The following is a 16,363-nucleotide window of genomic DNA, read 5'->3' as shown; positions in this document are numbered from 1 at the left end:
GCATCAGGGACATGCTGGGAGATTTCCACATCCTCCACTAAGGGCTATTTCTGGAGGGGTGGTAATCAAGGTATCTTTAACACCCTTCTTCTGGTGCATTTCTCTCCTTGTTCCCATCCTACCCTCCTGAGATCTTATAATTTGGCTGTGGTTTCTCCTTTCTGTTCTCTTAAACCAGGTCCCAGATAAACCACCCACCTTCACTTTGCACACTTTTACCAGAATCCCTCTCAGATCTGTAGGATGCCCAAAGCATCAAAGTGATACTTACATAGTCTATTTTCTCACTCTGACCAAAGGTCAGGGGCTCTTGGTTGCTGCAGATATAATCTCTTATTATTTTGCCCATGTTCCAAGGTTGATAGCAATTCCAAAAACAAATCTGGGAAGTTAGCAGTTCAAAGAGATAAAACTCCTGCCTTTGGATATCTGGGCTGTTAGAAACCAATGGTGTGTCTCCTGTTCTCCACAGTAGATTCCCCTTTCTGATTGCCAAATCCTGGACAAGCCCCCAAATTGTGAGACCTGTTCTTATTCAAAAAACAAAAATACAAACTAAAAAGAATACTAATTGTGAAGTCAGGAAACTTCCAATTTTATTTTATATTTACTCTGCATTCCTAGTGAATGGGTACTTCCTGAATGGAGAGTATGCTTGCTCAGACAAATGCTACTCTTTTTATGCTGTTTTCAATTTGAATCCCCCCTTCCCCCGCCTTGCTCTCCATTGGCTAGATGCAACCTCCTGGACCTTTCACTTCATGTTCTCAGTGACAGGTTCCCCATCAAACAGTTCGTTAAGTACACTACCAGATTCTGATCTTTTACCTAATCAGAAGCCTGCTTGGTCACAGATGATTATATTCTGCTACCACTCAAAGCTGGTAGAAGTTTTAATCCTATGGAAACAGAATTCCTTTGTTTCCCAAAGAACATCTGCATAAAATGAAATACAGAAAATAGATGTAGGCCGTGGTCTGAAGCAGGCTTCTACTTCTGCAACTTTGTGTGCATAGCTTAATGGCAGTTGGGGTTTGGTCCGAGGTTTATTGTGTCAATACTCAATATTTTCCCTCCAGAAACAACAGTTTGCTTTCAGATATCTGTTTATAACTCTCTTTGGAATCACAGCCCTAAATAAATTATTTTCTGATTGGCAAATCAGACAATACAAACAAACTCTTTGTCCTTAGTCCTAGACCCCAGCCAGGGGGTGGGGAAACTGTGGGCTCAAGGCCACATGTGGTCCTCTATATCCTCAAGTGTGGCCCTTTAATAGAATCCAATTTTCACATAACAAATGCCTTTAATAAAAGGATATGTTCTGTAAAACTTGGATTCAGTCATAAGGTAGCACCCAAGAACCAAGAAGGCCACATGTGACCTCAAGGCCACAGATTCCCCACCTCTGCCCCAGAAAATGATCTGATTCTTCATTCTGGCCATATTACATTCCTGAATCACGTTCTGTTCCTTCTTCTATGAATGGTAATATAATCCATGCTACCATTGCCTTTGGAATTAAAGTTTATGTATTGATTCTTAAGTGGTGAAACTTACCGCATATGTGAATATTTAAACAAAAGTACTCTTCTGGGTTCCCAACACTCTTATGTACTTTGCCTCATCCTATTGCAACACAAAATCCTTAAGGACTAACTTTTTATATTTTTTTTTATCCTTAGAATTTAGCAAAAAATAATTTTGGGGTATAAGGGATTAAAGAATTCTGTCCATCTTATGATGAAAAATGCTATCCATCCCCAGAGAAAGTAGTGATGGTGTCTGAATATAGATTGAAGCATACTTTTTTTAACTTTATTTTTTCTTTGTTTTCTTTTTTTACAACATGAATATTATGAATGTGTTTTGTATGACTACATATATATATATATATATATATATATATATATATAACCTTTATCAAATCACTTGACTTCTCAATAGGGGAGGGAGGGAGAAAGGGAGTGACTTTAGAAATCAAAGTTTCAAAAACCATTGCTAAAAATTTTTACATGCAATTGGGGAAAAAATAATGCTAAATTAAATTTTAAAATTCTGTCCACTCATTCATTCATTCATTTGTTTCTTCATAAGGAATTTCATTAAGTTGAAAAACCCTGACTGATAAAACTTGTAAATTATTTTTTGATTTGAATAACTATAAAAAAATCCACTACATGAGAGATACAATGTGTGGTGAGAATTTCAGCGCACAATAGATGGTTTTCTAGATGTGTGTATATGAGAGTGAGAAATCATGGAAAACCTCAAGATTAGAGGATTGTAGATTTGGATCAGGAAAGAGTTTTAGAAGTCATCTAGTCTATCATGTTTACTTTTCAGATAAGGAAACTGAGCCCAAGAAAGATGAAGTAACTTGTGGAAAGTCACAGAGCTTTAAGTTACTGAATCAAGATTGGAATACATAAACTGACTCAAATTCCACCTCCCTGAGTCCACTGATTCTGAATTATCTGATCTAGGCTTCTGAATCTGAAAAAGTGGTTTAAAGAGGGAAAGTTTATGATCAAATCAAGTAGGTGTAAGTGATATAGAACAGCAAAGGAACAAGGGAGTGAAGGGGGCTTGCTAGTGTGAATATAAGTAGTACAGATTGTTTCAAGTACAAATATATTATGATGAGAATAAAAATTAAGCTTTTGTTGAATTTGTTAGAGAAAATGGGGATGCTTAAAGGTCTAGTCGAAATAAATATGTTATCCTAGGATAAGTAATTCTAGTTTACTTTGAGTCTCCATATATTGAATATGTGAATGCTGTTTACATTTTTATTGCTTTTCTATAATAAGATAACTTGAGTGATCAATAATCATAGCTTAGACATAATTTGTAATTTCCTAAGCTTAACTATAAAAACCTGTTAGAGGCCCTTCTTCCTGGGTTGTACCTATGACAGTCTCCTACTATTTTCATGAAATTGGAAATATATCATCTCATATTCAAGGCTGGGCAGAGATGGAATGTCTTCATGAACACTGGTGGAAAACCTTGAAGAAAGCAGATTTAAAAAATCAGGTGGTAATTTGATCCTAGAGTATTTGATGTTTGCATTTTTGAATAGTCTTACCAAAGTCTTATCAGATCTAATAATGGTAAATTGGTTTAGCAGGTATGTAGTTCATTACAGAAAGGCTAACTATGCCAGGGGAAACTAGGTGGTGCAATGGACAGAGTGCTGTGCCTGGAGTCAGGAAGACTCATCTCTCTGAATTGAAATCTGACCTCAGATAGTTACTAGCCTGTGACATTAGGTAAGCCACTTAACTTTGTTTTCCTCAGTTTTCTTCTTTATAAAATGAACTAGAGGAGGAAATGGCAAACCATTATATTATCTTTATTGAGAAAACCAGAAATGGTGTCACAAGGAGCCAGAGATGACAAAATTGATTGAATAACAACAAATCTACTTGAGGATCCTTAAGACAGAGTGCTACCTTTTGAAGTTAAAGGCTAAATAAATTATTGAAAAGTGAGTCTCCACTGCTAGACTGATTATAAAGAAATCTAGTTTCCATCACTGTCTTTCACACTAACTGTGTCATTATAACCTAATACTTAGATGAACTATACCTTAGTTTACTAATCTGCAAAATGGGGAGATTGAACCATATTATCTCCAAGATATTCTTTAGCTAGAAAATTCAATGTTGTTAAAATATCTGATCTTTACCCTTTCTTTTCTTGATCATTGACAGCATTTACCTGCAGAGAAAAGCACCTTAAAAGATAATGATTTTACAAAAAGATAATTTTCATTTCATATAAGGAAAAAAGAGACTAGAAAATGGGGCAAGTCATTTAATTTAAAAAAATAAAATATTAAATTCTGAAGCAATCTTAATATTGTATAGCAGTCAGTTTGTAGAAGACAGAAAAGTTTCCTCTATGGTGCAAAAATGAATTTCAATAGATTTAAGAGATTATTCAGCTCCAGGTCTTTGTATGAATTGTCATCAGCAAGAATGATTGGGACAAATATATAATGATACCTCCCTCATACAGGGGTCAGTCATTCACAATCAGGGACTCATTTTTGCAAGGTCTTATTTGCTTGTCATCCTTCTCTCTGAAGCAAGAAATGAAAAAAAAAAAAGCCTCTCATTCTGATTATTGAACATGCAAAAAAAAAAAAGGCCAAACTTCATTTTCAGAAAGTGCCATTTTTTGCTGTATTTCTTGAGGCTCACTATGCTCACAAACTCTCAGAATTTAATTATCACTTTCACTCCAAAGGCTGTGTGTATATTAGAAGTACATTGTGAGGCAAAAGAGTTGCCTTCAAGTCCCTTTCTAACACAGTATCTGTGAACACTTGTAATAGTCATAGGGTTTAGAGAAGGAAGGAAATTTGACAGTCATTTAGAATTACAGGACTATATTTAGGGAAGGGACATGAGTAGTCATTGTGTCTGATTTTGGAAGCAAGGCAACATTGCCCCAAAGACTAAAGTGAATTTTCAAAGTTCATGCAGGTATTAAGTATAATATGTTGGATTTGAAACAAAGTTCTCTTTCTTCAAATTCAGTATATCATCTTTTACGTATCTCATTTCCTTTGAAAAGGGGAAATAATAATCACATTATCGAATTTAGATATAAGCTTGCCTATAAGTCATCCTGAATTCCCTCTATACCTTCTGTATTGCTTTCCTCCCCTCAGTTACTGGGAAGGATCAAATATGGTACAACCAACATATCCATTCAAACATTATCTATATGTTATGGTACAATGAAATTTCAGTAAAAATATAAGCCATAAGTTTCACAGATGCAAACAACCTAATCACTGAAAGGGATCTCAGACTATCTAATCTGTTGGAAGTTTCTCAGTGAACAGGAACCCACTATATTCTGAGGCATCTTATTCCAGTCATAGATAGCTCTAATAAGTAAGAAAACATAGTAAGGAAGTATTTCCTTTTTTTGCTTCTAGTTAATGAGGAAGTAGGTGCTTCTATTAAGTCTACTTCTGTATCTTTGAATTTTCAAACAGAGTTCTTCCTAGTTCATTTTTCCAAGGTTAAAAAAATCAACTTTAATTCTCAAGTTTTAAGGCCTCTGCTCTTTTCCTTGTCCTCCTCTGAACAGCCTTCACCTTGTCTGTCTTTCCTGCGTTAGGATGAGGTGTTGATTTATCAACCCCACCACATTTAGTGTAAGTGGGAAGCTAGTTGTCCACCCTCAGATATACGGCTTTGATGAATTGAAGAACAGTCCTTCCAAAACTATACTGATGTAGCACCTTCTAGTGTATTTACACAGAGTGAAGAACCTTGCTCATGCCCTGAAATCACCTATGAATTATCAAACTAGATCAAACGGCATTAATTCAATAGGGTGGATTTAGCATGACATTTCAAGATACCTTTGAAAAGCAAAAGTATGTCTGAGCTGCAGCAGAGAAAGTCTATAATTAGGAGGATCGTCACCCCTACAAACATTTTAGAACAGAAGACTCGTGCTGAGGTAAATCTTTTGGAAAAAACAAACAAAAAAACCTTTCTCTTTTTTCAACTTCTGATCTCTCTGTGTTTCTCCCCATAGATAATGCAATATAACCTGCTCTTTCATTATACACTTTTTTGGGGGGAGTGGGGAAGGTAAGACAATTGGGGTTCAGTGACTTGACCAAGGTCACACAGCTAGTATGTCAAATGTTTGCGATCATATTTGAATTCAGGTCCTCCTGACTCCAGGGCCAATGCTCTATTCAATGTGCCACCTAGCTGCCCCTAGGCACTTCTAATAAACTGAAATTAGCTTCAAAGACCAAGAGTCTCTGACATTGACTAGAACTGAATACAAATGTAAAGTCTGAGGCTCTGACCTCTTTTTTAATATGAAAACCTTTTTTCCCCCTAAATTGGGGATCAGAGCAATTGTAAGGAAAGTGTTTTCATCCAAAATAAATTTCCTATAGTTAAAGGAGAGGGGACCATATGGACCTAAGCCATCACTAACCCACCCCTACCTATAGCCTTAAAACAAGTTATTTATGGTAATAAGATGTTACCCTTGGGATTCAGTATCCTGAATTGAATGAAGTTTTATATATGTGACCTCTTCAGGGACTGTGTTTTCTCACAATAATGGTATTAGTCAGTGACTTGTAGAATCACACATTTTCTCAGTTAAAAGATGTAAAGAAATAGGTAGATCAATGGAACAAAGTAGACACGCAATTTACAGCAATAAATGAATGTAATAACCTTGTTTTGGGCAAGTGTAAAGACAAGTTTGGGGGATAAGAATTATTATTTGGTAAAAATTATGGAAATTACAAAGCAGTCTGGCAGAAACTGGGCATAGCTCAATAACTTTATACCATAAGAGAAGGTCAAATGGATATATGGCCTAGATATAAAGAAAAATATTATGAGAAAACTTGAACAGAATATATTACTTGCCAGAATTATGAATATATGAACAATTTATGACTATATAATAAAGGACAATGCAAGGTATAAAATGGATAATTTTGATTGCATTAAATTGGAAATGGTTTATGCAAATAAACAAATGTATCCAAGATTAGAAGGAAAGCAGATAATTGGGGGAGAAATTAGAGATGGTCTCTCAGAGAAAGGTTGCTTATGACATGTTAAATATACTGTGAATTTTGTCAAATTTATAAGGATATGGGTCATTCTGCAACTGACAAATGGTCAAAGGTTATAAACAGGCAGTTTTCTGATGAAGTAATAAAAGCAATTAGTAGTTATGTGAAAAAAATGCTCTAAATGGTTATTGATTAAGCAAATTAAAACAACCGTGAGATAGAATTTCACACCAATCAAATTGGCTAAAATGTTTGAAGGAGAAAGTGACAAATGTTGGAGGGGATATATGGAAAAACTGAGACACTAATTAACAGTTGGTGGAACAGAACTGATCTAATAATTGTGTAGTAATATCTGGAATTATGCACAAAGTTTTTTAAATTATCTAAGGGATGGGGAACCTGTGACTTCAAGGTCATATGTGACCCTCTAGGTCCTCAACTGCAGCCCTTGAAATCCAAACCTTTGTTTTGTTAAGTATGAATTCCATTAAAGGCCTGTACTTGAGGAACTTGAGGGTCACATGTGGCCTCAAAACTGAAGGTTCTGCACTCCTGCTTTATACCCTTTGGCCTAGTAATACCACTACTAGGTCTGTTTTCAAAAGATGATTAGAGAAAAAAATAAAAGAACCTATATATTCCAAAATATTTATACTGGCTTTCTTTGTGGTGTCAAAGCACTGGAAATTGAGGGAACACCTGTGAACTGGGGGATCAATGAATAACTTCTGGTATACGATTGTAATGGAATACTACTGTGTCATAAGGAATGATGGTCTCATCAATCATAAAAGGTATAGAAAACTTTTGTGAAATAATGAAGAATGAAATCAGTAGGACCAAGAGAACATTGTATACAATAACAGAAACATTGTTTTAAAAACCCTCTGAGTGACTAAATCATTTTTACTATTATAAATACCCAAATTAACTTCAAAGAACCTATGCAGGGAAGAAACTATCTGCATCCAGAGGAAAAAAATGATAAATAGAAGTATATATGGAATACTTTTTACACATATGTTTATGTGCGTATTGTATGTGTATATAAACATATATGTATACATGTATGTATGTCTGTATGTATGTGATTGCATGTATATATGTTTATATATGTGCATGTTTGCGTATATCTATGTATATGAACATATATATTTGTGTCTAATTGTAGCCATCTCTGGGGTAGGAGGTGAAAGAGAAAAAAAAGTGAAAAGAAGCAAGTTACATGATAACTTTATTATATATTTAAAATGAATAGCATGTTGTCTCATAATAGATTTGCAGTTTCATGTGCAATCATCTAATTTTATTTGTTCTACTATGTTAAGAAAATGTATTATTTCATAAATTAAAAAAAAACACTTAAAATGGATATATAAATATGAAAAAAAAACCACTTGTCTTGCTCAACCTCCTTACTTCATATGTGAGAATATATGGTTTAAAAGAGACAACAAAACATAAAAGACCAATAGGAAATCAAAATGACAGGGTCATTCCTTTCCCCATTAGCAGTTCATTTTGAACAGTTAGAAAAATATATTTGGAATTTATCATGAATATACTAAAGGTTTCTTGTCACTCATGCCCTATAAAACATCCTCACTACTCAACAGAAGAATATGGAAATCTTTGTCATCACAAAAAAAAAAGCATGGTGTTGCCATGACCCACTTAGAGATCTTGAACTGCTTCTCCACCTAGTAACCGCCTAACGAAAGGAGGCATCCTTATTTCAAAATATCATGTAGGAAAGATTGAATGGTGAAAAAGTTGTAGGTAAGAAAAAAAAAACTTATTCAATAAGTCTGTTAATGGAGAGGAGGCAATACACAATGTTTATGGGTAAATGAGAAAGAAAAAAGGTAACACTTTTGTAAGTATTTAGGAGGCCTAAAAATATTTTTTTTTAGATGAGTGAGAAGGTATCAGGGGAGAGAAATAGATTAGAGATGTATAAGTGAGAGTTCATATGTGCCAGAGTAAAAGTCTCAGAAGAGGTAAGAACAGAAGCTAGAGAAAAATAAATAAGGTTGAGAATGGTCTCACAATGGAGAGAAAAGCTATAATGTGGGAGACGTGGCATTAAGATTTTTAAGGTAATTGAAATAGGCTTCAAAAGATGGCATTCTCTCTCTCTCTCTCTCTCTCTCTCTCTCTCTGTCTCTCTGTCTCTCTCTCTGTCTCTCTCTGTCTCTCTCTCTCCTCTCTCACTCTGTTCTCTGAGCTCCAAATCCATTACATCTCTGTAATGGAAAGCATATTAAATTCATCATTGGTCATTGGAATCATGAATGAATATCGCTTTTATCATATTTCTTAAAGTTTCCAAAATTATTTATTTTTACATTGTTGCTGATATTTGTATAAATTGTTTTCCTGGTTATTTTCACTTTTATTCTGAATAATTTATAAAATCTCTCATTCATTTTCATAATATCAATTTCATTATATAAATTATTTTCTGGTGCTGCTCCATTCACTCTGCATCAGATCATACTAGTTTTTCCATTTCTCTTTGAAATCATCTATTTCCTCATTTCTTATAGATTATTAGTAGTCCATTATATTTATATAATAAAACATATTTAGCTTTTCCTTCATTCCATTAATTTCCAATTTTGTTTTCTTTGGTTTGCCACCATAATCAATTAATCAACAAACATTTATTAAGGATCTACTGTGTTTCAAGAACTATTCTAAGTGCACAAAGAGAATTCTATAAATATATGAGCAAACAATGGATCTTTTCCTCTTTCTTTGATTTCATATGACATTAGCCCTAATAGTGATATAGTTTCAGGGTTAAGTACATGACAAATTCTGCCTCACTTGGTTGTGCTTATACACTTAATGACTATTAAAGGAGACTATTACTTCATTGTGAGTGAAATGTGAATCAATTAATGTTTTTATTAATAACAAAACAGTATTTCAGTGGGTTTTGCTGATGTAAAATCAATGTTTTAGATTATTTATCAAGACATGTTTATCTATTTAGTTTGAGTTTCAAAATATTTTTATTTCCACAGATCATAGCTGTTATTAATTAAATGAATGAAGCTAACACCTGCATTTTCAATCCTCACAGTGAGAACAGAAATTAATAATTAGAGTGATGAGAAAAAAAAAGGTGATATTATTAACAAATATATTACAAAAATAATGAGGGTACTTTTTTTTAAGAAACCATCTCCTGGAAAGGTCTTAGACAAGATATATTATTTTTTTCCCCTCTTCTCAAGCGGAAAACACCAACTTCTATAATTAGAAATAGAATTTTTCTTAACTTCTTTTGAATCAACAGTCAACATTACATACAAGTGCACTGATGGACCATAGCTTTTTTATCTGAAGTTATCCTAATTGTTGTTAAATGCAGAAGGTACAAAAGGTCCACAGGAAAGTGCCCATCGTTTAGAACATAGCAAAGGTTAAGAAGTCATTCAATCAAAGTTGAGAATTATAAACAATGAAAAAAAAAACACTCCACAGCAACAACAACATAAAGAGCAGCAAATCAATTCAAAATGTACTCATTAAGGGCCACCTATAAGTAATATATTTTTCCGAACTTGGCAAATATTATAATTTTTTTTTGCTTTTTTTGGAGAGGGGAAGGCAGGAGAATTGGGTTAAGTGACTTACCCAAGGTCACATGTCTAGTGTGTGTGTGTGTGTGTGTGTTTTAAGTGTCTGAGGCCAGATTTGAACTCAGGTCCTTCTGACTCAAGAGCCAGTGCTCTATTCACTGAGCCACCTAGCCACCCCAAAATATTCTAATTTTTTTCAGAACAAATTTCTTTTTTTTTTTTTTTTAAGCAATCAGGGTTAAGTATCTTGCTTAAGGTTATATAGCCAGTTATTTCTGGGTGTGGTGCTAAGTATCTGAGCCTGGATTCCATCCCCAGGTCATCCCGACACTGGAGCCAGTGCTGTTACTCACTGTGATACCTGGCCACCCCTAAAACAATATTCTTTAAGTTATTTAATACTACATTCTAGGAAGACTTATGGTTAGGATAATCTAAAGAAGTCTTGTAAAACTGAGATAGAAAGGGGGGGCACAGTTATAGATCTTTGTAGGAAGTCAATTATCTTTTTAAAATATTTTTAAATGTTCCCCGATTACATTTTTGCCTCTGGTATCATGTACCTTTGTAGTAGGAAGTGTATTCAACACCTCTGATCTAAAGGACACTGGGTTTGAGTTGACTACAACATGTAAATAAATTACACAATTGTGGAAGTGTCAATTTTGACAATTGCTTGTCAAAATGTTAAACAGATAAATTTATACAAAGCAAAGAGGGAAAATAATAGAGAACACATAAGTGAGCATAAATGGGGGAGTGAAAAAAAATGGTGGCAGGCTATCAGTGACCAACTAAGCTGAAAGATGCCAGAGATGTTGAGTTTGGAGAATAATAAACAGGTATGACAAAAAGGCAAGAGATGGTAATAATAGATACCGTTAACTCTCCAGATTACTTGGAGAATTTTTCTCTCTTAAAAGTAGGGTACCTACAACATACTTACACTACATTAGTGTAGATGTCATTCTACTATTATGCCATAAAAAATGATAAGCAGGATGGTATTAGAAAATCCTTAAAGACATATGTGAAGTTATACAAAACAAAGTGAGTATAACCAGGAGAATATTTTACATAGGAATGGCTATATTGAAAGTTGGTCAGTGTGAAAGACTTAGCTGCTTTGATCAACGTAATTATGAGAGACAATTCCAAAGTAGTTACAAAAAATTCTTTCCACGTCAAGAGAGAAAACTGATAAAATTTGAGTGAAGATTTAAGCATAGTTTTTTCACTTTATTTTTTGTTTTTATTTATAACATGGCTATTTAGAAAAGTTTTGCATGATTTGATGTGCATAATTGATATTATATTTCTTTCTTTCCCAATGAGTGGGTGTGGGGTAGGAGGGAGGAAGATAAATCAGAAATCAATTTTTAAAAAAAAGAATGTTAAAATAAAGAAATAATGACTCTATTAAAGTATATTTAAAAATTTAAATGTCATTCTTCAAAAGATGGTAGAAAATATAATAAGAAATAGTATGCTGGTTATGGCTTTGTACAAAAGAGAGGAACTGGTTTCCTAGGTAACAAAAGAATAAATAATCACATTTCCTTAATTCTCATAGAAAGAACAGGCAACATACCCTATTGAATAGGGTCCTGGACTTGGTGTTAGAATGATCTTTGTTCAAATACTACCTCATATGTTTATCAATTGGGTAACCATGGGCAAATGATTTTAATTTTCTTATCACATTTTCTCTATCTGTAAAATAAAGAGTTTGAATTAGTTGTTTTTAGACTGTCTTCCCCCTCTAACTCTATTATGATCTTCAAGGGGTAGAAATAGGGACAACATTTGATACCCATTTTGGATTTGAGGGAAGTGAATATCATAATTTTAAGAGAGGTTAAATATAGTTTTGTGGTCTCAGAATCAGTAGAAGAAAGATGGACTAAATCTGTTGGTATATACAATGAGCTTCTTTAAAGAATGAAATTTTGAAAACACTAAGACAAATTATTCTGTTAAGAAAGAAAAAGTCAATGTGCACTATAAGTGACCAATGTAGATTTTTTAAATGATACAGAAAATGGAATGAAGAGCAGGCAATGGAGGTGCAATCATTGAATAGAATATAGTAAAATGTGTCAGTTACAGAAGAATTAGTGGATGCCTAGGGGAAGATTTATAGAAAGACTTAAAAAAAGTTGCACATAATGATGTGTGCACCTGCACCTTTGGAGGGAACACTGACACCAATGTGATGACAAATCCATGAAAATATAGATAATTGAGGGAAATGTGACTGGAGGATAGAAAATTGTCTCAAATTATAACTTGTTTTGTCCTTCAGTAATTTGCCATTGTGAAAATTAGCTAGCCTGTGTTTGTTCTAGCTAGTTTTAGAGGCAACTAGGTGGCACAATGGATAGAATTCTGGGCTTGGATTTAGGGAGAACTTCATTCAAATGTGTCCTCAGACATTGACTAGCAGCGTAAACCTGGTCAAGTAATTTAACCTCTCTCTGCCTCATTTCCCACACATCTAAAATAGGGATAATAATATCACCTACCTATGGCAGTTCTTGTTGTGAATATTAAATTAAACATTTGCAAACCACTTAACACAAGAACTGGCACAAAATAACAAAATAATTTCTTCCTTCCTATAGTAAAAATGTCAGGAAAGAGAATGAATGTCTATAAAATTTTAAAAAGGGGAAATATGTTTGTAGAAACTGTGATTTAAAGCAGGAAGAAAAACTCTTTTATACTTATAGAGTTGTTGAAAGATTCCCCTGAGGCTTAAATTTCTGCATCATAATCACTGAACTAAGGGCAAACTTGTCACATTTCATTGCTTCACAGTTTGTGTGTTTGATCTGTGAATACAGCCATTTACTATTCTGACTAAGGTTGGATTACCTGAGGTAGAAAACAGGAGAAATCCCCTTGACCTGACTTGGCCTTAGATGCTTCAATTGTCACATGTCTGGCAAAGCCTGTTTAGTTCCTTACTTCAATTTTCTTCATTGCAGAAATGGATAAAAAGGAGGAAAAGGATAATACAAATAGTAATATTTAATATGCAGTTGATAATTTCCTCCTCAGTGTCTTCTAGTGATATGAATGAATATTTCTTAGCCTCACTTCAATCTAATTAAGGTCAAGGTCAGTGATGCCCTAACCCCGGGGTCTCCATGGTTAATTCAACAGAGCCAGGCAGACTTGAATACTCCACAGTCTCCAAATTATCACTGAAAACAAAATGGGATAAGAACAAAAAGAATGCATGAAGTTTTAATTGAAATAATGTACTTGAATCACCTCAATTTTTGGTTTCAAAACTTGTTATTTAGCAATAGCAGTGTGAGGGTTTTCCACTTAGGTTTTAACGTGAAGATACTGTGTAGGGTAAGGTAAGAGTATAGGGGAGATAGACAGTATGAGGTGATAAGTGTTATTTCTCTGTGAAGCTTTCTTCTACATTTGCTATTTCAGAATGACTGAGTTTTGTATCACTCTGATTGAGTCAGAATTACAACAATAGAAGACAAAAAAAGTATTTCTTCATTTGGTGATGATGTTGTAATTGGGCTGGTCTGAATCTGAGTTTCTTCATCTGTAAGATGGAGATAATACAAACTAAATTACTTACCTTCTACAGTAATGAAAATAATAATAAACATCTAACATTATATAGTACTTAATATGTGCTAGGCACTCTGCTCCAATAATACAATAGCTCATTTGATCCTTAGAATAATCCTTCCCATAGCACCAGGTAGGTGCTATTATTATGCCCATCATACAAAGGATGAAGCTAGAGCAGAGATTAAGTGATTTACCCAAGGCCATAAATCTAATAGGTTTCTGAGGTCACATTTTAACTCAGGTCTTTTTGTCTCTAGGCCCCTGTCTATCCACCTGTTATAGGAATGTAAATTTTCAAGATCTTCCCTGCCCCTAGGTTAAGTGCACCAGGAGCCTGTGGTGGGAGGCTTATTTTTTAGGAACTCCCACACCTTGGTGTTTTGTGATTGGACAGTGGGTTAAGAGGGTTGTTATATTTCTCTGACCCAGGAGAAGGCTATATAATCCCTAATGTGTGGTGTGCTTTTGGGCCTCACTTTGAGAAGTGATGGGTGATTTGACCAGATGAGACTCTGGGCAGTCATTGAGAGCCCCCTGGCTTTGAAAAACTCAGATGTTGAGGCTTGCCTCTCTGGTAACTGTGATTTGGTATGGGTGTAATGGTTGGACAGCTGGAGACCTGTCTACTTGAAATGTTTCTGTCTGTACACTCTGACGTTCAGGGTGCTGACCTTTTTCCCCTGAACTAGGTAAATGATATGTTTGATTGATTAAAGCAAGATTGTTAACCCATTTTGAGTTGCTTTCCTTTAGAAAAGCATATCTAAGAACCTGTGTTGGCAGCCACCCTGGGGATACCGGGGGTGCTTGCCGCTATACCACCTTACTGTCTAGCTGTTCTTGTTCTGTCCCTTCATTTTCAATTTGCTCAATAACCATCTGGGATGAAAGATATATTTTCAGGTAGAATGAATTTCAGTGGTCATGGCAGTTCCTCTCCATTTTTCACATAAGTACACTGGTGATCCAAGATGAAAAGTGATGAACATAAGGTAACAAGATGGTAAGTAGCAGCACCAGTGCCTTTGAGTCCAAAACCAGGATGCTCAAGGATCACCAGGAATCAATGATCTAATTTTGTGAGCTTGCAATATAATTATATGTGATATTTACAAGTAGTACATATTTGTCAATCTGTAAGAATTTATCAAGTGTTTAGTATGTACCAGGCACTGTACTAAATGCAAATTTTACAAAGAAAGACAAAAATACCCATGTCTCCTTATCCAAATAAAACAAAAATGAAACAAAACTCTCATTTCATTTTTCTATCCTCATTAACTATAGTCCCATAGCTCTTTTGTTCTTTGCAGCTAAATTTTTTGAAAAGATCATCTATAATAGGCTCCTCCACTTTCTCTTTTCTCCTATTCTTCTTATCCCCTTACAATCTGGCTTCTGAGCTTATTCCACTAAAACTATTCTCTCCAAAGTTACAAAAGCTCTCATAGTTGCAATATCCAATAGTCTTTTCTCAAGTCTCATTCTCCTTGACTTCTTTGTATCCTCTGCCACTGTTGATCACTTTCACCTCTTTTGTTATTTTCTTCTTTTTAGGTTTTTATGATACCACTGTTTCCTGGTTTTCCTCCTAAATATCTGACCATTCCTTCTAAGTCTCTTTTGCTGTATCCTCTTCCCAATCACATCCTCTAACCCTTGGTGACCTAGAGGGTTCTGTCCTGGATCCTATTATCTTCTTCCTCTATACTCTATATATACTTCTGTGAATTGAATTACCATTTCTATGCTAATGATTCTCAAACCTACCTTTCCTCCTTCAATCTTTTTGTTGACCATCAATCTCATATCTCCAACAGTCTTTCAAACATCTTAAACTCTATGTCCAGTAGACATTTTAAATTTAATATGTCCAAAAGAATACTTGTCACCTTCTTCTTTCTCTATTACTTTAAAGTGGAATATTATCTTCTCAGTCCCTCACATTCAAAACCTAGGAATCACCTTGATTCCTCATTACCTCTTACCCTCCCCACAAATGCCAACCTATTGCCAAGATTTTTCACCTTTGCCTTATCTCTCAAATATTCCACCTTGTCTTCTCTGACACCACCACTATAGGGCAGGCCCTCTTTACCCCATTCCTCTATAATTTCAGTGTTATGCTGATACATCTCTTCTATTCACCATTCCACCACCAAAGTGATTTTCCTAAAGGAAGATCTGGTCTTGTCACTGCACCCCACTCCCCCTCCACTCAATAAACTCAAGTGGCTCCCTTTTGCTTTTAAGAGCAAACACAATATGCTTCATTTGGCATTCAGCCAAATCTAGCCCTCTTTTACCTTTATAGGATTCTTGCTCGTTACTCCTTGAGATATAGTCTTTGACTCAATGACAGTGGTCTCTTGTCTAAACCATGAACAAGACATATCATCTCAACTCCAAACATTCTCTCTTGCTGTCACCCATTCCTAGAATATTCTTCATCCACCTTTCTCACTATTACATCCCTTTCTTTAAATCCCAGCCCAAATCACACACACACATTTATATTTATATGGTATGTGTGTGTGTGTGTGTGTGTGTAGATATAGATAGATAGCTATAGCTATAG

Source organism: Petaurus breviceps, unplaced genomic scaffold, assembly GCF_028583685.1.
Source record: "Petaurus breviceps papuanus isolate PSGF00001 unplaced genomic scaffold, PetGlider_PUasm1.0 47, whole genome shotgun sequence".
NCBI classification, from domain to species: Eukaryota; Metazoa; Chordata; class Mammalia; order Diprotodontia; family Petauridae; genus Petaurus; species Petaurus breviceps.
Note: the sequence above shows the minus strand (reverse complement) of the source record.